The sequence below is a fragment of the Planococcus citri genome, chromosome 1 (assembly GCF_950023065.1).
Source record: "Planococcus citri chromosome 1, ihPlaCitr1.1, whole genome shotgun sequence".
Lineage (NCBI taxonomy): Eukaryota > Metazoa > Arthropoda > Insecta > Hemiptera > Pseudococcidae > Planococcus > Planococcus citri.
The window spans coordinates 31,288,751-31,313,277 of NC_088677.1; the positions used below are offsets into that span (position 1 = coordinate 31,288,751).

The 24,527-nt window shown below is 34.5% G+C and overlaps 1 protein-coding gene across 4 annotated transcripts in view; it reads right to left on the reverse strand.

Moving 5' to 3' along the window:
- Nucleotides 1–24,527, reverse strand: part of exd (extradenticle) — a 163,770-nt gene that overhangs the window by 133,444 nt on the left and 5,799 nt on the right. The window lies entirely within an intron of this gene.

Below are 24,527 nucleotides of genomic sequence, written 5' to 3' on the forward strand. Positions count from 1 at the left end.
TTCAAAAAAAAAGTGAGAAAAAATTGAGAAAATAGTTGAATTACCAGTCAAATCGCTAAAAGTGCATTCATTTCAAGAAAATAAAAAGAAATTACAAACTTTTGAAATTATTCCTAAAAATGTCGATAGATTTGAAGATGAGGGCCTTTCATCAGTCTCATGACATTTTTAATGAAGAGTGTGGCAGATCAAGAGGCGTGGAAAGCTCCTGTTCTCGGATTTTAAAACTGCCATGCGAAATCAAATGCGATCTTGATGATCTACAAAATTGGTGGAAAAATTTTCAGCTCCAACCATCGTCCCCCCCGAACTCTTTCTGAAGAATGGACAATCAGAAAATTAAAACCATACCCTTTTAGGAACCTTCAACCACACATTTCAGATGACCCACTGGGCAAAAAATTAGACAAGTATCAATTGAAACTGAAGAAATTTAAAGATTCCAATTTTTTACTCAATTCAACAGATACGATAAGTACTTTCTAAAGGAGAAAATATGCACCTGTGGCTGCCCCTCGAGATTTTTTTGGATCAGTCGAAAATTTCAGGGGCGAAGGTAAGCGATTTTTTATCTTTAGTAAGAGCAAAACTGCACTTCAAATAGTTAGGAAGACATTTAAAAACCACACAGGCTTCTCAAATATCTCGTCCCTTCTTCTAAAAAAAGGCATTTAATTGAGAAAAAATACTTAGGTAATTGTCTTTGGAGAATTATCATCAAAAAATGTCAAAATCATCTATTTTCGCACCACTCTGTCAAATGCTGGGCTTTTTCATTAAAATTGATGCACAAAATCTAGAACAGCTATCGATGGAACTTACTGACAATTAAAACCACAAAAAATGTGATAATAATTTCCGTACAAAAAATCTTAGGAATATTAAATGAAAGATAGTAAAACACCAAATTTCTTGTAATATGATGAATTTTTCAAAATTTTCAGTTTCAGAATTTTCTTCTTTGAAAAAAATTCTTCTCAGGTGGCGGAAATAGCATTCCTTTACTTAGGTGTTTTTGCAAAGAATGAAAATCTTGAACTTTTCCATTTCATTATAAATTTACTCATTCCCCTCCCACAAATTGAGCTGAACACTGCATAAATGGAGTACTTCCTCTTTTTGTCCCATTTTCCACGTCAAATCACTACTTCTCAAACAGTGAAATAAAAACGACTAAAAAAACCACATACCTCCAACTTTGAACCACTTACTATTTATTTTATCGACCATTAACACGCTGTTGAAGAATCTTACGAGTCCATCTAAACCACTTGGCGCGTACCCATCACCCATCGTCGATTACAATCATTAATACCGCCTTTTTAATCTGATAACCACACACTTTGGTTATTTCTAATCGCTGATCAATCAATGATCCGAGTAAAACGCGTTATTCAGAAGTCCAGACGGAAATACATCGATATAAAGAGGCAGATAGAGTGAGATGCGGAAGGGCACAACCAAACCACCAAGAACCGACAAAGAGCACACGACAACCAGAAGGAGGAGGCTGAGGAGGTATACTGTTACACGAGGAGGACGAGAAGGCCACAAAACTCTCGTAAAAAACCATCATTGCGTATATGTAATGTACACCACAGTATGGTACAGTACACCATCATTATCCCATACCGTACGAGTATATACTCGATAATCGCGTACATACGTTTACGCACATCACATTTTATAAGTCAAAGGGGAAGAAGAAACACGCGAGTGAAAAGTCATAAACGACGAACAAATCGCTCGTTAAATCGGCTATATTTAACGTTCAAAACGCGACCATAATTGTCGGGTTTTCAAAAACTCTGTGTTTGTTATCAACAATTCGGCAAAATAATCCTATCCGGTTAGTTCGATTTATGAGGACGAATTACACGCTTCGCCGCACATCGATAACAAATCGACCACATGAAACGACTTCACGCGACAAATTTTTCTCGACAAGCGTTTCAAATTATGATTTTTTTTCCTTCGCTTTTTTACGTTTTTTTTTTCAGGTACTGACCCCAAGTAACAGTAGCCGCTATCTCTCCCTGATATCAATTCGCATATAACAATATGGCGTATTGCCCATGATCAGATACAGCGTCCATTCGCCTCATAGAGTATTAAGGAAGGTACTCTTGAGAACATGTCAGCCTAATGATGTTCGAAGTTTTTCTCTCTATTTTTTTTTCGATAGTCTTGTTCGCGAGCAACTTGTACTGCGTTCTTTTTTTTTGCTGTTATTTTTATTTTATACTTCGCTTCATATTATATACTGTACGACGTGTTTGAAATTCGTCATGCAGCCAGCGTATGACGAGTTATGAAAAAAATACACATTTCTTCCCATTTGTTTGGGAAATTTTCCATGCAATCGATATTCATAATATTTACTTCCTTTTCGCGTCCGATTTCGTTGAAAATAAGGTCGTAATTCAGTTAGATAGGCAGGCACAAGCAGCACCTACTGGTATACCTACCTACATGTACACTGTACAGCAGCAGCAGGTACATAAAATACCGCAGCAGGTACACGTACCTATATATACTCGCAGCTACACAGACTTGCACCAGTTTTCATTCAACATGTAAATATTAATCGAATATTACGCGAAAATTTCTAACCACGCTGCGAACATAATATGGTAATAGCGAAAGACAAATATTTATCTTTGACGCAGAAGCTTAACTGTCTGCAATGTTATCAACAAAAATAATGTTTGCAAAAGCTCGTAAAATATTCTAAAACACGTCGAACAAAGAACGCGAAATTCTAAATTATCGTCGCTCGTTTTACAACAACGCGCACAACCTGAGAAATTAGCACTCTTTTTGGGCCGATTTAGCGATAGTGTCATTTTAAAATTACGATCGAACCTTTGATAAAAATAATGTACTTATATTTAACGCGCAAAAGTTTAATAGTATATTTTTTATCTGCTGTACATGGTCATCAAGCACGTTGTTCCGCGTATATTACATAGATCCGTTTTTAGTCTTCTCGTCTATGTGTATCACTCGAAGGGACAAAATATCGCCTAATCCTTTTTCAAAACTGTTTCAATTACGAACCTTCATTAAAAAATTACAGAAAAAACTTAGGAAACTATTAACAGGCACTGCAAATTGTGCCTCTTCATGTTTGAGCCTATATGCAGTTCTTACAATTTTGAAGATAGACTACTTCAGATGGAATAACTACATAGATATTCGGACTAAATGCCTCAAAAAACCTAAAACGATACGATTACACGACATCATAATTTTTTTCATTTTGAGAACCGAATGGGGGGGCGGGGGTTGTGGTAATGATTGGAAGGATCAAATGAAAAATCCAAGTTGATACTTGGACTCAGCTTCCCCGTCACCACTTGGGGGAAAAATTCAAGAATGAAAATTGTTCCTCTTTTAATTGCTCTACATCCACGTTGGTCGGTTTAAATTTTCTATTACAAAGGAGTTGAAACTGGACAAAATTTAAATTTTTCCATCGAGGATCCCCTCCTTCAACTGTGTTTTTTCTTTCTACATATCAGTTGGAAGTAATATGTAAATGAACTATGTACCTCTAAAAGTCGATTTGACTGATTTTATTAATTTTTTGTGTAGGTGAGAAGTTGTCAAAAATGACATTTTCCCAAACGCTGCACCTCCTCTTTATGAGCCCTCATTAATAAATTAACAATGAAAAATATTTTTCTTTTTTGATGCTGTACAACTTTTGTTAGAATACTTTTTCTAGGTATGTCTGGGTCAAGTCCGGGTAAGTAATTTAAAAAGTTATATGACTTTTCCGATGCGTCTTTAAGCAAATTGTCTTGAACAAAATTTATTTTTCACGCTGAATTAACTATGATGAGCTTCCAAAACATAGAAATTGTTTCCAAATGCTTCGAATTAGAATCAAAGCAAAAAATTTTGAACTGTAATTTTTTTCTGAAGACCATGCTCAAATTCAATTCTCTTCTCTTTTTTTAGAGGAGGGGGGGAGGGGGTGAGAAGGAAAGAAGGAAGGAGAGAAATTTTAGACAGAAAATGAAACAAAATAAGCCGAAGAAAAAAACATTAAAAATTACAGTAAATAAAAGAAGAATGTACAGAATAAAAACAGCCATTAACCAGAAAACAAAAAAATCTAAAAAATTCAAACTATAATGTATCATACCTAGCTGATAAGTCAAAAAACAAAAATTCTCAATTTACCTTCAAAATTAAGTCATGCAATGTATAACTGAATCAATACAATTTCACTTTCAAAAAAAACGCTGCACCAATAAACCATAACATCGAAAACTCACAACAATAAAACGGGGAAAAAAATTAATACATAAACGATAAAAAAACACTTCTGAAAAAAAAAGGTCACCGCAGGAGCGTATACCATATACCATAATAACACACATCTACCGCATCTATCCAATAAAAAAACGTCTTCATAAAACTGATTACATCAGAAACTAAAAAAAAAGACCTCTCCGCCAATTACAAGTAATAAAGAGACACATTCGAAAGAAAAAAATTATGACATTCCGGGAAATATTGAATTTGAACGCCACCAAAATGTTTCCAACAGAAAAAAGAAAGAAAGAGAGAAAAGAAAGAAACCAGAAACTTGTTAAAAACTTTAGTTCGCACGAAACACAACGACGGACGACGCGGTTTTATTACTGGCGGAATTAAGAAGCCATTTCAATGTCATTTATGGCGCGCAATCAATTCGGATAAGAGCCTATCAAAGTGATAAAACGGGGCATAAAAAGACACTAAAAATCTCAACGACTCTTCTTCTTATGTACGCGTATACATTTCGACGACTTGCCAGTCGTTTGGTCCTCTCATTTTAAAGACACGACACATAGAGATAGACACTCTCACACACACACGAGTATCATTAAAACTTCTCATTATCAGGCGCGAAGTGTTCGTGGAATGCTTCCACTCGAATTTTTTAAAAATTCATCAGACCCCGAACCACAAAATGGGCTTTACAGGAGAGGCAGATTATTCAAAAATTCAACTGTGTTTGGGTGTCGGGGGGGGGGGAGTCGAGTCCAAAGGTTTTGCATTATTGTATCGACAATTGGCAATTAAATCGAAGATTACTTTAAATATAGGTGCATTCCGCAGTTCTGCGCGTAAAAAAATGTGAAAAAAATTCCAACCCTTCCCTCACCTAAAAAAAATGACAAATTGTCTCGACAGCTATACACAAAAGAGAAACCTATAATATTGATAAATTTATCAACTCTTTTACTTCGTCAAATTAATATTCTTACGTTTCTTTCATAACGACTCGAATGACAGCTTGAATGATGCACTCAAACGTGAAAAGGTAAGATCGACCAACTACCAGCAGCGCGAGCAGTTTCATCGATAAAACAAATCTATAATATCCTTATCGACGAGTTTTTAACACCGCCATCGCCATGTACGAGTGGTATAATGTTAAAAAGTAACATTTATTGTAACCTGTGTTACATTCTATCAAGCATCGTACATATACATAGTACATACATTACGTACATACATTTCATATAGCAACGCGCGTTTAACCAGTAAACAGTACTTTTAGCATGTGATAAATGTTTTCCATCGTATTTACCTTTCAAAACATACGATAAATTCGAAATGATATTTACCGATTACTCGTGTACAGGTTAAAAAAACATACATCTATACCAACCTTACGCTATCTTCCAAATCAAACCAAGCAGGTATCCTCGTATCTGCGTACCCTCTCAACATTTTCAATCAGATTCGACCAACCAACAACTAGTACGCACGGTTCCCCACAGAAAGGTCAGCTCTCTTCACTCTTCTTCTCATCATCTCGCATTTTTTCATCCATCATACGTACATACGATATATACGAGAATCCGAGAAATGAAATACTGTATAAATTGTACTTTTTATCAAGAAATTACAGAACATAAGCATATATGCAGATGCACCTACCTTCCTCTCGCGGGGGCTTCATCAGCCATCAACGACGAGAAGGAAGAATACATTACGCATTATTAGGACTAGGACTACATCTGATAATGAAACTCGGTTCGTATATTCATAATATAAAATACTTATACACTCATAGTGGACAAATCTGTCAAGAGTCCCAGAATGTACGACAAATGGAAATTAAACTTCATCGAGTGGGTAGTCTGAGCTGAGCTACTATTCCATACGCATTACACAACCAGTTTACCTGGCGACTAATCTCTCTCTTTACCGGTTAACCTTGCTGAGATTCCATCTCTGTCCAATGTGTGGAACCTATGCCTAGGTACAACATATACTACAACAATAACCCGACAAAACTACCAAAAAATACGAATAAATCTTCTCATTTTCCATCTTCATCAACAAGATGTCAACTTCTTCTAATTAGTGTGCCTTTTTCTTTAGGTTATTGGTTCCATTAATTTCATGTTTCATATTTTAATATAGTTTTTTTTTTTACCATAGAGGTGTCTAAAGGTAATCACTGGAATGATGGGTTGATGAACCACACAAATGATACATACCATGATCCAAAATATACACATATCTGGAGTAAACCGAAATGAAAATCTCAACAAGAGAAAAATTATTTCAGTCATCCATTGTTCAACATTTTAATTCAGGAACACCCCCTCCCCCACCTCTTCCTTTCTCCAAAACCCTGGATTTTCAAACCATTTTTTCGAGGAAAAAACTGATTGCCTTTCATGATTGAAAAAATTCAAAAAATAAATTGAATTAATGACTGTCAATGAATCACTTTAAATCAGCTAAATGACAATTTTCCATTATTTTCAATATTTCTCCTCTTTCCACCATCCTCAAATACATAGATAGACCCGAGTTACACAAGGATATGAAAATACGATTTGTAAATCGGACAAAATCCCAAAAATAAATTTACTCAAGAAAAATTTGGCCATCTGAAGTGAGTGTGATTTTCCTATTCTTTCATTATGGTATTGAAAAATTTTGAAATTATCTACTAAGTATTTTTGGTCAATGTTTCAACACAAATGAGCCTCGAATCGAGAGTAATTTTTAAATTTAAATAATGTACTAAAACAAAAAAAACTTGTCAGCTTTTCTCTCTTCTTCGCAACAAAACATCACACATTCAGCTTTCAACACATTTCAACCAACTGTCAGTCAGAAATAACCCACAATTCTACCTAGGAAATCACTCACACCTACGCTAATATGCTTTAATAAAATAAAACAAACGAAAATCGCGCCCAAATGACGAATCATCATTACCAACAAGGTATTTTTCTTCGCTTCGAGTTTATTAAACCGTCGCGTCGGTCGCGTCGATTTCATTCTCTGCCTCGTACGAGTATTACCCAGACATCCGCAAGAACTACTAAAATGCAATTTGCTTAAAGCGAAAAACGCAAATTTTCAATAACAAGTATACGCAGGCATTCGTCTAGCCATAAATAATTATTCGTATCGTTGTTATACGACGAAAGAAAGAAAAATAATAATAACAAGCATCTCCAAAAACCAAGAGCATTAACATTTCAACACCTACGGAATCAGCTAGTGTGCTAGTGCCTTTTTCTCTTCATCGTCGTGGCGCATAGAAAACCTATAGACTATATACGCGATGACGATGAGTATATGTTGTATAGAGCCAAATAGTTGAAATTACTCGGCAAATTTATATCGTATACGTCGAGTAGAGACGAGAACAATGCATTTTTCGACGTATTTTATTATTTGAAGAATTAGAACTAATTTTATACATACATCAGCAGATGGTTTGGGAAAAAATACCCCACCATATCGACTAATTTGAAACTTATCAAATATCTGAACAACAAGTATTCATATTATTCAATCTCATTGCCAGTTTTTAGAATTCTTAATCAATTTTTCATAACGTTTTTTCAAAACACTAACATCCTCGTAAGCACTGCAGGTATAAGTATTATACTAAATTGAAGATTAATTCGATTCGAAAAATAATTAACTCCGAATACATCGACGATAATTAGTCTATAAATGACGATTATATAATTGAGAAAAATCATCATCGTTTTCAAGTTTAGCAACCAAAATCCTATTGAACAACAAGTGATTCATCGAAAATTACCATAATATAAGTCATTTAACATAATCGTATACTCGTTTCGTTTATAATTCATCGCCGATTTAATACACTTCGGAAGGTTTTTCACCTTACACTCCATACACACATTTTCGTTAACGTACCGTGACAACAAATCTTGCCAAAAAATATACCAGCGGGAGATGGTTACACTGACGAAACGCCGACGAGCGACGACGACAAAAAAAAGGAAAAAAATTATACATAGTTGAAATACTTCGTTTATAATGCGCATAAACAGAAATAGAATTTTCTATAGTAGGTAATAATTAATTTCCCACTTGGGTATTAATATTATTCGCACAAAAACCACAAAAGAGTATCCATAAATAAATGATCAACGATTCGAAAGATGGTTCCGGGTGAATGAGGAGAGAGGGGGGATTGGTCCACTAATGGATTTTTTTCTCAATAGCAATATACAACGAAAGGTTCCGGAGAAATGATTCTTTTCTAGAAGGATGAATGGTCAAACATGTTTCGATATGTCATATTATGTCAATACAATTTTAATTTTTTTCAGCTAAGTAAATAAAAAAAAAAGTTTTTTGCAGGTTTGAAAAAACTTTTTGTGAGGTTGGCAAACCTGTGATACACAATATTCTCTGAAAAATAGATCAAGCATAAGAGGCATTCAAAATACGAGTAGCTAAACCTAAAAATTTTGAATTTCAGTCAAAATTTGAACAAATTCTCATAATTGAGCCTCCAGGTACTAAAATTCATGGGGGGGGGGGGGTGATTTTCAATTCTCTGGAAACCCTACTTTTCATACCATAAATGTACCGTCCTACCATTCAGAATTTTCATTTTTCAAATTTTCCTAAAACTTTTGATAAAATTTAAAATCATTCAAAATTTGTGGTTTTTTTGGTATGTACGTACTTACAGGTTTTTGTTCTCGCACTAATTTTACAATTTCACATATGAATTCCATAATTTCATTTAATCTGCTCTGCAGGTACCCACCCTATTCACCCTATTTCATAAAAACAACCCTGACCATATTATAATTTTCTTTCAACGCGAATTCGATTTCTCAATAAACCACCAAAAAATCACATTCGTAATAATTCGTTTCCACAGGTGCACTAAGTATTAGGATAAAGAGCAAAAAAAATTACGTTAGGTAAAAAAAAAATGACGCAACTTATTGATATAAGCATAAAGTTACACCTGCGAACGGTCGTATGACGTTGATTGTCACAGTTATAATTTTTTTTTTCATTTTAATATCGTTACACAAGTCATACATTTTGCCAGATTTTGAAAATTTTTTGTCATATTTGCCAACTCGTCGTACTTTACCTAAAGCTTTTTATGAACTAGAAGCTCGTTTCGAACACGCATCGTCATCGTCTGCACATACCTAAACTTCATTGATAAAATAGATAAAAGCAAACGCCGCGTAAAAACTGGGTTCGCGGATGAAAAAAACCAATGAACGAGAAACTTGAGAAAAATTTCATTAATAATAATACTCGATAAATCAAACAGGGCTTCGCTCATCCGCTTGAAGCGCTAGTTGTCCTGGACGAAAATGTGATCGAATTGAAAACTGATAATCGGAAATTGGCACAATTTTCCGTTATACCTACTCGTATTTTTTATTATCTTCATCATGAAAACGACTTTAAAATTATTCAGTAATTCACCATTGCACCGAATTTCAAGATACTAGCGCTACCCAATCCTAATAAACAATCAATACGCTCGATCCGGTCTTATGGTTAGCTACTGTATAATCTTCATTACTCACTAACGACCTTTACGCGCGAGACAACAACGCCTTATAGAAAAAAACTAGGGGGCTTCGCCCCCTAGGTCGCTCCGCGACCTCCGCCTCCATAGCTCGCGCACTCGCTTCGCTCGTGCTGCTCGCCCTGGCCCTCGCTTCGCTCAGGCCTCTCGCCCCTCCGGGGCTCACTTTTTTAACAACTCAACTCATGCCCCTGCTCCTAAATGCAAATCAGCTGAAATGTGTCAATAGCAAATTCTACTCTGGTTCTAAAGTACAATGTTTAAAAAATTCAAGTTTGAACAATATTTCTATCAATTTCTACAATGAATTAACGACATTTTTTTTCTCAAAAAACTTACATCTATTCACTTCAGATTTATACTTGGCGTATTGAATTACTCTGGTATACTTACTGACTTGATAATTAGCTATCATCATTTTTTAGGAGTAAAATTTCTGAAATTCTATATGTAAAATTGGGTAGAAAAATGTTTAAAATTTTTGTAAAATGATGGCATAAAATGAGTAGGTAGTGAGTATGCTGCAGTAATTCAATCCTATTAAATGAAAATCTGAGGTAGGATAGTCAAATTTGTATCCCAAGTGTAGAAACCCTACCAGTGGTGGCTTAGCTAAGAGAGGAACGTGACTTGAGCCCCCCCCCCCCGCGAGTGAAAATTAGAAATAATGCACGCAATAATGAACCGTTTTTTCGACCCATTTTTTTCAACAAATTTTTCGCTCTCACTTCACTTGAGCAGTAATTGCACCTTCATTTCCATACAAATTATCATATGTACATTACGAAGGGTTTCCATTACATTACCTCTAATTTCGATTTTTCATACCTAAATATCTGGTTTTGCCCTCTCTTTGAGAAAATTCTGGCTACACTGTACTGAACCCTTCTTCATCTTCACTTTAACTTTTTTACAAACAATGTTCCACTAAACATTTAAATTTGTGCTGTTGAAATAAAATCCTAACCCAAATGATCTCAAGTGTAGAACCTCCTCTCCTTATTATTTTAACAGACACCACATTCCAGTTTTGAAAAAAATAAAATACTATAGCAATGAATGTAACTCGCAACACAACAAACAACAACATCATTCCCTCCTCAACACCCCTACGCTGTAAACACGCCCACATAGCAACGTTCTGAGTGTATTGTTGTCGGTGTGCATTGTAATACGTGCATTTATAAACAATAGAGAAAGTGTTTTTTCAATTTTTTCGGCCTTTAATTTGAAAAATTCCGATTTTTTTTCTTGATGACATATCTACACGTCAAAAGGAACGTTTGAAAAAAAAATTGTCGAAATCGGTTCGATAGAAAAGGCTGGCGAACTCTATCAAGGTTTCTACTCGAAATTCTATTGTTTAAACACAATAGAAAACGTGTTTTTTCAATTTTTTCGGCCCTTAATTTCAAAATTTCCGATTTTTTTTTCTTGATGACATATCTACACGTTAAAAGGAACGTTTAAAAAAAAAATTTGTTGAAATCGGTTCAGTAGAAAAGGCTGGCGGACTCTATCAAGGTTTTCCTTCAAACATCTTTTAATATATAAGGATTCGATAAACAAAAAAGAAACCTCAATCGTAATCCTAGAAATAATTCGTAGCATTAATCGCTTGGCTCGAAACGAGCTTGCAAATTAATTATATAATTTCTGCGTCGAACTATAGTAGGTGAGGTACATTGTCGAACCTACATTTTCAACACCACGGCCCGGCCTCCTCCGGTACCCCTTAAAATCAAATAAAACTACCGAAAAAAAATTACATAAAAAATACGGCAATAAAAATTTCACCTGTTTCCTCTTTGCATATAGTACAGACACTTGAACCCGTCCGCGTCCGTCTGCCCCTTCTAACACGAATAAACACATTAACAATGTATAACAGTCGCGAGACTGAATATTAAACCGCAACGCGTTTGAATTATGACGTTGGTTTTTTTTTAATGATCGTTACAGTCGTTTTTATAAGATTATAAAAATTTTTCGTGAGTAAATTTTATTTCATTTTTTTTCTTCACTTCGTCTATTAATTAAAAAACTGGAACACAATCCCCCATAATTAAAACCGAAAAACCTATGTTTACATTTACCCGCATGCCAATGGATTCGACTCGATATTCGTATACAATAATGAGACGGGCGCGAATTACTAGTAATTAAATTTCGGATGTTGAAAGGTTTAGAAAAAAAAAGAACCATCTAGCAACAAAATTTGCAAACAAGCTCACCATCTTTGGTTTATTCACCTTCATCGATAATAAAATACGAGTATATACTTCTCCTCGATAATATACGACTTCAACGAATTAGGATTGTTACCATTTGTTTGCTTCTTTGGCATCTCTCGATCGTCGAAAGAAAATTATATGTATGGAAACTGGCTCTAAAAATCATCAGGTGATGAAATTTACTTCCGTTTATGATTTTATCTTAAATTTTTTCCAGCTGATTTTTTAATGCCATGCGTATATTTTTATTTCTCTCGTGTCAAAGCATTAATTAAATTATTAGAGTTAGTTTTCGTATCTTTTAAAAAGACAACCTCAAGTACGGTAGGTAGAGGTACATACTCGTACCTTCAGTAATCGATTAAAGGTGCTTTTGAAATTATTAATAGAAGGACTAAACGACCTTTGCATACTTAATCCTTTCGCAAAATAAATTTGTTTCACTCTTCTTCATTTCAATCCACATCGCACAAGAACCACTTCAATCAATTTCCCAAAGAGGAATAATTGTAGCACTTGCTCTGACTCGATGATTCATCAGAGCAGCAGACCATTTTCCGCGAATTACAAATATCTCAAGCTAAATTTTACGCATGAAAGTGTGCCCTGACCTAGACAACATCAGGTAGTGACAACTGGCTCCACACCGTTCGACCTTTCCTAGTATTACATTAAACATTCACAATTTTTCGACTCTGCCCGGAAATATTTCAAAATCTAGGGGAACAGTCTTGACGATAATATTTTACAATAATTTCATTAATTTTTGGAAATATGTTTGAACCTTTTTATATGCAATTTTTACTGAATTTTGTTCAATTTTACTGAAATTTTCATCAATTTTTGGTAATTTTTAATAATCTAAACACAATTTAATAGTATTTTATGCAATTTTCGCTAAATCTAGCCAAATTTCATTAGATAATTTTTACTGATTTTAATGTTTTTTTTCATAGCGTTTTTGTCATTTTAAACAAATTTTCGCGATGTTTTATGCAAAATGTTGTTGAATTTTGATAACTGTTCGGAAATTTCATTTTTTTAAGAATGTTTTTAACTATACCTAAGTATCTAACACAATTTCGGCTAGATTTCGAGAAATTTAGCTTGAATTCATCATTTTGGTAAGTTTTAATGATTTTAGTGCTTTTCGAGAGTTTTTGTATCATTTTAAACGTATTTAAACGGGATCCCTATGTTGACAATATTTTATACAATTTTTGCCGAATTTGACTAAAATATTGGTTTCAAAAATTTTCATTGAATTCAATGTTTTTTGTTTGTTTTCATCCAGTGTTCTCGTGCAATTTTTGACAAGTTTTCGCTATAAATGGTTTTTTAGAGATTCTCTATTATTTTGGCATAATTTTTAACTACGTTTTGTTTATAGTTTCTCTTGATTTTTTTACAACATTTTGCTATAATTTTTCAATTACTGGTTATTTGAAAATTATTTTAACCCCTTTTAAAGTATTTTCGTGACATGTTTCGATGTTCTACGAAATTTTTGATGAAATTTCAGCAGTTTTTGGTAATTTTAAATGATTTTTTAACGCCTTCTAAATATTTACATTTTTTTACAAATCTTGCCAAAATTTACAAAATTTTACTAAAACTTTGTTGAAAATGGTTTTTTACGTTGTCTTTGACATGTTTTAATAACGTTTTGAGCAATTTTCACAAATTTGCCAAATTTTGCTGAAATTCCAAGAACGGTTAGCGGTTCTTCAGAACTTGGAGCGACAAAAAGACAGTAATCTCTATAGTTTCTACCTACGTTGATCCGTCAAATTTCAAGCAAAAATTGAAAAACGACATAATTATATTCGTTCATTAATCATAAAAAAACTTACTTATTCTCAAACATACGTAGGTTCAAGCATTTCACATCTCCTAGGTAAAGTAAATGAACAAAAAATTCGTGCTCACCTGAAACAGATAAATAAAATTTCAGATTAGTTGATTTCATTAAAAATATTTCAGCATTCAACAATTTTAAATCATAATTACATGTATCAAAATGCTTATTTCAGTTAGAATTGGGAATTTTTTAAAGAAAACCCACATCATTCGAACATTTTTGATCATCTTTCAATCAATAATAATAGCATCTTCCCAACCTTGATGATGATATTTACAAGATTTTTTTCTCGCATAAGTATCTAATGAAAAATTTCTGCAAAATTTACCTCAACTTCATTCAAATTTAATTAATTTGTTCTCAGAAAGGGAATTTTACAACCAAAAAATTCTATTAGATACCAGATCGTCCATCTTATATCGATCTATAAGTGAACTTTTAGGACAACAACTTTTCAATTTCTTCCAAAACACGTGTCATAATTCTCAACTGAACGATAATAGCCAGCCATCTCACAAATGCAAAAGGACCCAGACTCCTATTCCATGCAAATGTAAACTAAAACTGAAAATGTGCATAGAGAAAAACGCATCGCGAATGGAAACAACAAAACTCCACGACGACCCGGACCCGAGCGAGAGATATAGGTGGGAGGATGGGGGGCAAATTGGCTGGTGAATTTTAATTAAAATCGGCTGCTCGCCATTTTCGCCCGGGCAAATGGGTGACTTTTCTGTGACGTTTATAATTTGCCGGTATTCGTTCGTATCGTATACATATCGTACGTACGTATTTTAATTAGCGCCAGGCGTACAGTACACATGTGCCGGAAAATTGTTAGTCGGATAAGTAGCATACACAATACACATACAGAGTATGTATGTATGGTATAAATACATACGAGTACCTACACCAAGCTGCTCGCAAACATTTTGGTAAATAAAGGCTGGAAGAAAATTCGAGCTGTCATTCGAGCGCAATTACGAATTAAGTTTATGTTCGGTTTCGATGTTTTTAACTATTTTGACCTTCGTTAAGCCGAAAAGAAACAATACGAAAAAGTGAAAAATGAATTAATTGTTTAATTATAAAACTCGAACGCACTCATATTTCACATCGATTCGTTAATTACGACGACGTTTATCTTTTTCAACGTAAGGAGTAGGTATATTATATACGTACGCGTTTTTTAATTAAGGAAAAAGGGATTCTTTGCATGCATGTTTGATTCTCGTATAAGTACTTGGCAATGAGGTTCACCTGAATGAAGGAATGAAGCATTTAGGTACGTATATGCAAATACACTCGTATATCGCGACGATTCGCGAGTTGTGGTACGACATAATGGAAGATTTTGGTAGGATTTTCTTTTTTTTGGTCATCGACTCTAATGATCAGAGTACATTTGGTTTGAGATCGAATAACACAGCCTACATACTTATAAACTAAGTGCATCGATCGTTTGGAAAAAAAAGTGAAGAGGTGCCGAGCTGGAGGAGGGAAAAAACTCGCGCCATGGACCGATATATGTAAAAAGCAGAGAAGATTTAACTCGGAGCGAAGAGAGAAGTCAAAGACTGCTGAGAAGAGAATAATATAGTGTAGTTTCATCGGAATTTCGAAATACACTTGAAACAAGCGTCGTCATTCCAATACATAAATATTTCGCCCCGTTGACCGTTCCATTCTTATCAAATAGACAACTCGTTCTTAGAACTCCCGACTGAAATGGAATTCTCGTTTCGAAGAAACCGAAGCCTTGAAAAATCCATCGACGACCAGATTTACATCTGCATAACACAAACGAACCGGTTACCTTTACTATTGCTTTTTACCCGTCTTGTGCGTTTGATTTTTTTTTCTCTTCATCTCTTCAACTGCGGTCTCGTTCGTACGTTTATTAAACCATAGTCATAGTGGGCAAGTGGTGTGGTTCTTTTTCATTCTAGCGTATAAGTCCATCTCTGTCTTTACCTTTGCCTCTCTTCGTCTATCTCACTATAGCTTTTCTGAGCAGTGTGTAGAGTGTACATATTCATCTGTAGTACGTATGTGGTATATAATCCGCCTTATTTTTTTGATGATAAAAATTAATTACCGACTGAGTCGGCTAATAACTTGTATATTACGGTTCGGTAATGATTTTGTACATTAGGAGGACTATATACCTACGATAGGTAAAGCAATATGAAGATTTTCTCAACAAGTATGAGTGAGAGAGAGAAGGGTAGGTCGTCTTTATTTGCTAAATGCGCGCGAGTACGTTAATCCGATGATAATCTAAACCTCACGGGTAATGAAAATATGGTTCGAAGATTAGATCCTTTAGCACAGGTAGAAACATAAGATCAATAGAGATTAGCATTATCGATAATTTTTGACATTGATTACCTCGTGATAAAAATGCAGTATCGTAACCATAATTTTCATATCACTTCATCACACATCGAAGCGAAACATGATTACTTCACACTTTTGCATCTAGTCTAAATTTTTACACTTGTGAACAATTTCTCGAGTCAGGCTAAATGAAAATATTCATAAAGTATTACCAAAATGTTAATTACTTCAGTATGCAGATTCCAATTGAACAAATACGAAAAATTGGGGCAATAGAAGGACCATTTAAATGGCGAATTTGTAAAAATGAACATGTTGCTCCCTATTCTCAGAATATTTTTCAAAATTGGACAGCTGGAAAGGCATTGAAGGATTGCATTTAAAAAATACGCAGATATTTGAACTCAGCATCCCTGAAAACTTGACGAAATATTCGTTAGGTATAGTTACAATCCATACATTTTTTCACCTTTAAAACGTAAGTACGTTTTGGATTTTGATCAACTATAAGTTGAGGCTTTTAGCAAACCTTAGGGGCATTGGAATCTCGTTTTGAAAATTAATTTGTTACAAAGAGGGAAACAACGGGCCCCACATGAATTTTTTTCAATTTTTCAAATGATTGCACATTTTGACTTTTCAGTTTCAAAACCTCAAAATTTTCCATATTCATTTCAAACCTTCGAAAAATGCAAAAGACCTGATCTTTCAATTTCTCCACCTATTTCTTCATCTCGTTCAAACCACCGATAAAAAATCATCATCTCATCGCAAACTTAATCCCAGACAGGAGAAAAAAATGATTAAAAATAGCACATTAAAATTTTCCCATAAAATAAAAGATATAAGACCATCTGCATAACCTCATAAATTTTTTTCGCTAATTTTCCGCATATTTTGACTATCTCGAGTAAATTTTATTATTCAAATTACCTAATTAACAGATTACTTGACGATTCATGCATCAAAAAAATTCCCGACGAATTTTAGTTATTCTGCAGAGCACGCGTCTGGTACATAGAAAAAAATTCACGCTTATAATTTTTGCAAAATGCATTCGTTGAAAAATTGCCAAAAAATGAGTCGTCGGTCGTGACATGTTAAAATTGCGCATTCGTAGTAAAGGTAATAATGCGTTTAAAATCTGCGGGTACGCGTACTAATGAAATTTGTCACCCTGTAACCGTCGACCATAAGTATGCTAATTTTTTACTTTCACTTAAGCACGCCTTCGCGCGAGCTTCAGCTAGATTAACATTAATTTTGAAAATCAAGATTAAAACAATCTAACCAGCGTTAAAGTAGGCAACATGTATAATATTTTCCTGCTGTTTAGTGTTTATACCGACGTAACGAGCACGTGATACAGAAACATATTATTGAGGTTACGAATGTCGTCTATTTTGAAAAATTGACTGATTTTTATAGCATAGGCATAAAAATTAAGGGATGAAAATGAAACACGACTATTAATCAGTTTTCCTCAAAAATTGGTTTGAGCAATAAACTTTCGAGTTCAGAATTATTTTCTTTACGCAAATAAAACCAATTTCTTTCTTCCCTCTGCTTACTGTTCATCGTTGTGATTCTAATTTTAACCAACCTATTACCCGCAAACATACTCATTTTCGTATCAGTTCAGGTGAAGTTCAATTTGCACACACCGACGTTTCAAAAACACTCGATAAATAACTCGACACGTGTTCGTTCAACATGTAATGCAACATATACACGTTGTGCAGAGGTACTCTCGAAAATTAGACGCGATTCATTGAAACCTATCCACGTACAAAAATATGACTTCTATTTTAATCATAGACCAATCTGATTGGTGGCAGCAAACTGATCCTACCCTGCTCACTGCTCACAATCGATTACCCCTGCTCTAAAATATACGCATAACATGAGCAACACGCGCCGTCGGTCTTTCAAATAATTCGACTTCGAGTAATGCATAATAATTACCGCACAGCCTAGTAGCCATCGTTTACGAGTTGAAAAAAAAAGAATCAAAAATAAAGAGCATATAATCGAAATAGTATCGCCTCTTCGTGCATATGTGGGTAAGAGCAAGGTTATTGTATTGCTTCTTTCGTATACGAGTACGACTCTTTAATTATGTTTTTATTGCCTGTGGAAGAATTTTCAAAATGAGAAAACACATCGTTGATTCGTGCAACTCGACGTTCGACTTAATGTAAATTGATATTTTAAAATAATTACCAAAAAATGTAGATTCGTTTTGGTTTAGATTTTTTTTTCAACATGCGCAACTGTAGGTACATCTACATACTTGCATGTGTTTTAAAAAAAATCACTTGACAAGGAGATCCAGAGCAACTCGATGGATGTATTTTAGGTAAATATACAGGGTGTCCCGGTTAGTTCAACAAACCAGAGATATACTCATAACAAAAAACTCGCATCTAAACTAGAAAATATTCAAAAGTTTCAAGAAAAGTAGAAATAATCGAAAAATACACGTACTATTGGAAAAGTTCATGAACCTATACGAACACTTGATAATTTTTTTTAAAAAAATGAGTAAATCGTAAGTTTTTACGTTAAAAATGGCACATTTGCGAATGTTTCCAGTTGTAAAATACATTAATTATCGTTTACAATGCCCATCACGACCATGTTCACAAACCCACCAATTCATGGGCGACTATAACCATTTATAGTAGGAAAAAAACTCGCAAAGTACATAATTCAAAATTTTATCAAAAAAATGGCAAAAAACCACATAAAAAAGCACTACAACTTGTAGAAAAAAACAACACTTTAAAACACTTAAACAGGGAATTTTCGTTAGGTTTATCAACCACCATTCATTTTTCTTTTTTACAAAATATATTCATGTATATCAAGATTTGAGAAGTGAAATATAATAACTACCCTTAGCCCAGGAGCTAACCCATCGGGGAGGGGGCAAAAGTGGTCCACAATTTCAGTTCTTCTCGACAATAGCGTGAAAGCTACAGCAGCTAAGCAAAAAGTAGACCTACCTCATACAAAAATTAATCAGCAAAAAATCAAATTCCTTACAAAATGATATCAAACGTGATCCCATTAAATCAACCCCAATTCCCATCACAGCACCCTCAAAAATGCAACTTTTGCGAAAAAAAATTCATCAATTTTTGCAATATACTGTCAAACGGGCATCTTTTCCTTATCCTGAAATATCATCAGATTTTTTAAATCGAATTGTCAAGCCAATTCAGGGCCTCAAGCAGGGTGTCCACTCATTTCTGGAAATGATTTTCTCTGACTTTTCCAGGTTTTCCGGACCAATTTTCCCATTTTTCCAGACCTTTTTTTTCAAAATAAAAACATCGTATTTTCAAAATTACCTCCTCCCCCTTAGAATTGAAAAAAACAGGTTTTTCAATACGTTCGGTTCCAGGCCCGAAAACGAAATTACTCGAGCGACGCGAGGGAAATTTTTTCCAAAATAATATTAACTACAGATTAACACTTTCAAAAAATTCCCTGACTTTCGCACGAGGGAAAATTGCTCGAAATTTCTGAAATCCCCTGACTTTTCCAGGTTTTTTTAGAAGTGTGGACACCCTGTCAAGGATACCTAAAGTTGTGAAAATTGGGCAGTGAGCACCTCCGTTCGGTGTCATATCAGTTCTGACCTTCATGTCCTGACAGAAAGGGGGTAGGGGATGGTTGTAATCTCAAATAACAGATATTGGACCATTTTCGACACCTAGCGATTTTCACCATTTTGGGGGTTCTCAACATTAGGTACATAATTTCTAAGTCACACAATCGTATGTTTTTTTGAAAGCAGAAAATCTGGTTTTTGGAAGTTTTTTCAACTTCTTTTCTAAACACTTTGATTCCAAACACAATTTTTCAAAATCTTAAAAGTCGTCTCCCTTTAAGGAGACAGTAAAATCTTAAAATCCATTTTCAAAACCTACAATATCAACCCTAGCTGATTCTAGTGGATTTTAAATCGGCCAAAATCCAGATTCTCGAGAATCTGCCAAAATCTATGTGAAAAAAAACAAACTTATTATTCGGTTGATTGAACTTGAGACTGCACTAGATACCCTGAGCCTCTGAACCCCCCTCCCTCCCCCACCTAGTCAGCATTGGCAATGAGGTTTCACTTGAAATAGGTTTGTGAAAAAATTGGTTTTTGTGAATCTTCTGCATTCATGGCATCTTTTTATGAATGATTTACATTCATATGAAATTTTCTGCGAATTTCCACGACAGATATCACACTCGCAGTTCACATAGAGCCAAACTAGAATACTATGTATGCATGCAATCATCATCACAAAAACCATATCTCTACCGCAACTGTCCAAAAACCATTCCAACGCGATTCTCTCTCTCTGTGCCAAGCCATCACTAATTTACCAAAATGCACAGCGCCGCTGCCTAAAAAATTACATTTCCATGTACTAACAGAATTGAGAACATACAGACGCAGACGCGCGCGTCAATCCATCAGTTAAATATGATTTTCTTCAATGACTCACTAAGCGCATATTCTGCCAGAATACGAAGAGGGCGGCGCGGTGCTGGCGCAACACGAGGGATGAACGGCGTGAAAACAACCCCGGTCAAAAATCAATGCTCGCTTACACAGCTTATATACTATACTACAACAGTATACTATACTCTCAAAATACGCGACCAACTAAACGTATAATTCAATAATTTCCATCAACTCGTCGCGGCTGCTGTGTTTCTTTTTCGCAGCATTTACTCCTATAGCCTAGGTGGATATGTGTTTGTGTAGCTTTACCTACCCTGTATACTCTCGCTCGTACCGACTATCGTCATCGCGTATGTACCAGCAGCAGTAAAATGCATTACATGTGCACTCCTTCTTCACCTCTCTCTCTCTCTTCCACTCGTGTGCTTTTTTCGCTTACTTTTGCCTTTGCTCTTGCGCAAAACAACTTCATTATTTCATTTCTACATACAACGTCGCATCGCGTCACGCCGCCGTCAGCTCGTCACTGTACTACAGGCAGAGTATACACGAGCACAGACCCTTACCCATAAAACGCAGTATTGTACCTATTTCAGCAATGCTGATGGAATTGAATTGGTACATTACATTATATGTACATAGATACAGACTACACATATACATAATACGATGACGGCCACGTGTTCACGCATACAAATGCGACCACCGCTTCGATTGTGCTTATTCTTTATAGTTCCCAGTGTATGTGGCTGTGCCAAGCGACAAAGAAGGGGTTTTCCTTCCTATTACCAGCGTATAATTATCGTTCTTCTTCGCCTCCCATCCAACAAGGGAACCGCTGCACGAGTAATAATTGTCAGTCACCCTGTTTTTTTTTTTTGACGAAACTTGGATGATTGAAAAAGCAAGCTCGAATAACCCTCAAATTTGAATTCGAAACTAGAGTTGATCGCATTCAGATTTTATTTAGTACATTTTTAAAAATTCAGTATAAAATTGGCGCCGAGTGCAAAGACCACCCACACTAGAAAATTCAAAAACAATTTGCCTTGAAGGTATAAACCAACACCAAGAACCTATCAGTAGGTGGTGGGGGACGTAATTCAAAATGGTATATATTTTCACGCATATTTCCAATTTTGTCAATATTTCTTGAAATGATCGCTAAACATTTACTTATAATATATTGTATTAATCACACTCCCATGTTGTTAGAGCTTCACATTTTTTTCAAAGCTCCTCAAATGTTGACAACTCAGCTCCAAGATTTAATTCCTCCACAGTTCACAAAATCACGAGAACACAGAGCTCAATATTGCTTATCAAACTACACTTCAACGATAAGAATTTCCCAAAAAGAAAAAAATTTACACGAATGAAGAACAATTCACTCATAATCGTATCAATCTGCCATTCCCACCAAACCAAGTCATCTTGCACAATGTATACTTACACATAGGAAAACTATCATACACTTATCATCATACACGAGTCAACCACGAAAAAAAAAATTATACACGACAATTGTCTCAGCAAATACAAATACGACATATGATGAAAAACAATCATAAGATAACGTATAATGAATAAAAATGTCAACCGCGATATCGTCGTTTTATTATTTAAATAGCGCAATTTGTCTGCTCAGAAACGACGAGAACGAGAAGTACAAAAAACTGAATCGATTAAACAGATTGCGAAATTTCAGCATACTTGGAGAATTATTCAGAGTTTGAGATAATTCTATTCTTTGCACAAGGAGACGTATCTTTTTATACTCGTAAGTACGTCAAGTTGAAAAAATACCCAAATCTTTCAAAGTTAAGACTATATAGTCTAAATTCATAAATATTGCATACACGTTGTATTTAACAGTGTATAATCACACCGGAGGTATTTCAGCGGCATAAAAATAATAAAAACTACGAAAAAATAATGATTTACGACGGAGCGGTCGTAAAAAAGTTACAAGAGTCACGAACACAGATTAAAATTCTACTTTAAATATTCGCCAATTTTATTAACAAATGAATGAGAAAAATTGAAGCTAAGCGAAAATCGACGTCCATGGACAGTAGGTAGGGAAATTATCTACTGTTTGAAGGAAATAAACAAAGAGAAGAATGTTAAATTAGGTAATTCATTCCTTGAAGTGGAATTAAGCTGTAATAATTTTAGGCCAGTTCTCTCCACAATTTTCTGAAAATTAAGGTAGGAATTTTTGTGCTATACGGATTGATTTTCGAGATGATTATTTTTCACCACAGAACTCAAAAACCTACAGCCAAAATTTCAGCTTGGTACTCAAATTTTGATTTTTCGATTTTTGAAAATCCAAAATTGACCATTTTTGGTAATTTAGGTTTTTTTTACATATAATTTGTAAAAACGATTATTTGATCAGTGAAAATGGCGAAAATTAATCCTCAAACTAATATCAACTCTCTCAAACCAAATTTCACTATCTGAAATCATCATAACTAGAATTCCAGCCATCCAAATTAATTTTTTCGTTTTTAGCGAATTTTCAAAAGTCCGAAATTGATCATTTTCGTGCTTAAAAAAATTAAAAATAGTTATTCAATAAAAATTATCAAAATTAGTTCTGAAACTAATATTAACTCTCTCGAACTGAATTTTGTCATTTTCGATCATTCTGAAGCTCCTAGCCCAATTTTCGACTTCTCCAGAAATTACGGAAATTAATTTCAACAGCTAAAAATCAAGTTGCCACTTATTCTCGACCAACTGATTATTTCTAGAGGTGTTCGCTTGGAAATTGGCTCCCATGTAAATAAACTCTTCAAATAAGTCGAGAATATCCCACAACTCGACTTTTAGTCACTCAAATCAATTTTCGCCATTTTTGAAAAATTGAGAAATTCTGAAAAAATCAAAAATCACTCTGGGTAAAATTTGGATCGAGGGGTTGCTTTTTGGCAAAAAACAGTCTGCACTTGAACAAATTAAAAAAAATTCTCCAAAAAAAACATGAAAATTTCAACTGGACTCTGCTGAAAATCCTATAATCATATGATTCAAATGATTAAATCCACATACTTAATGACTCAAAAGCTTTACAAACACATCAAAAATCAATCCAATCCACTCGGCTCGATCCCTTCTACATCTCGCATGAAAATCTCACAAAAAAAATACTAAAAACATTATCAAAATTAGCCACTTGGGACGAAAATTATCGACGTAATTGGCGCTAATAATTAATGGGCGTTACATTCAAAATACGTACGCACACCGTACAATTGAAATGTAGAAATAATCGCACGTTCGAATACCAAAGTCGGTAAAAATTGGGAGGAGTCGTGTATAGGTAAATACGTGTTATTCGGTATCAAAAACAAGTCCATAATTGGCGTACGGTGATATCGAACACATAACGAATACCCAAATACATACACGCTGATTGAAAAGAAAAGAAAAAAAAAAAAACATTGCAAAAGAAGAATCGAGACCGAAAAATTCGTACTTGATAAAAAAAAAAAGTCTGGAATAAAGAGACACCTTAGCTCAATTATAATAATGATTTATTCCTATTATCTATTTAATAAACGTCGACGATTTGATTTATAAGTCCCATACGTACGTATAGGTACGTAGATCCTCGTAAATTATATGGCATAATCAACATTACACTACGAACTACACTAATATCAACAATACTCTATTGATAGAGTATTTTTCCAAGACGCGTAAATCATCAAAGCTTTTATTTACATTGCATATTAAATGAGGTGAATTTTTGAT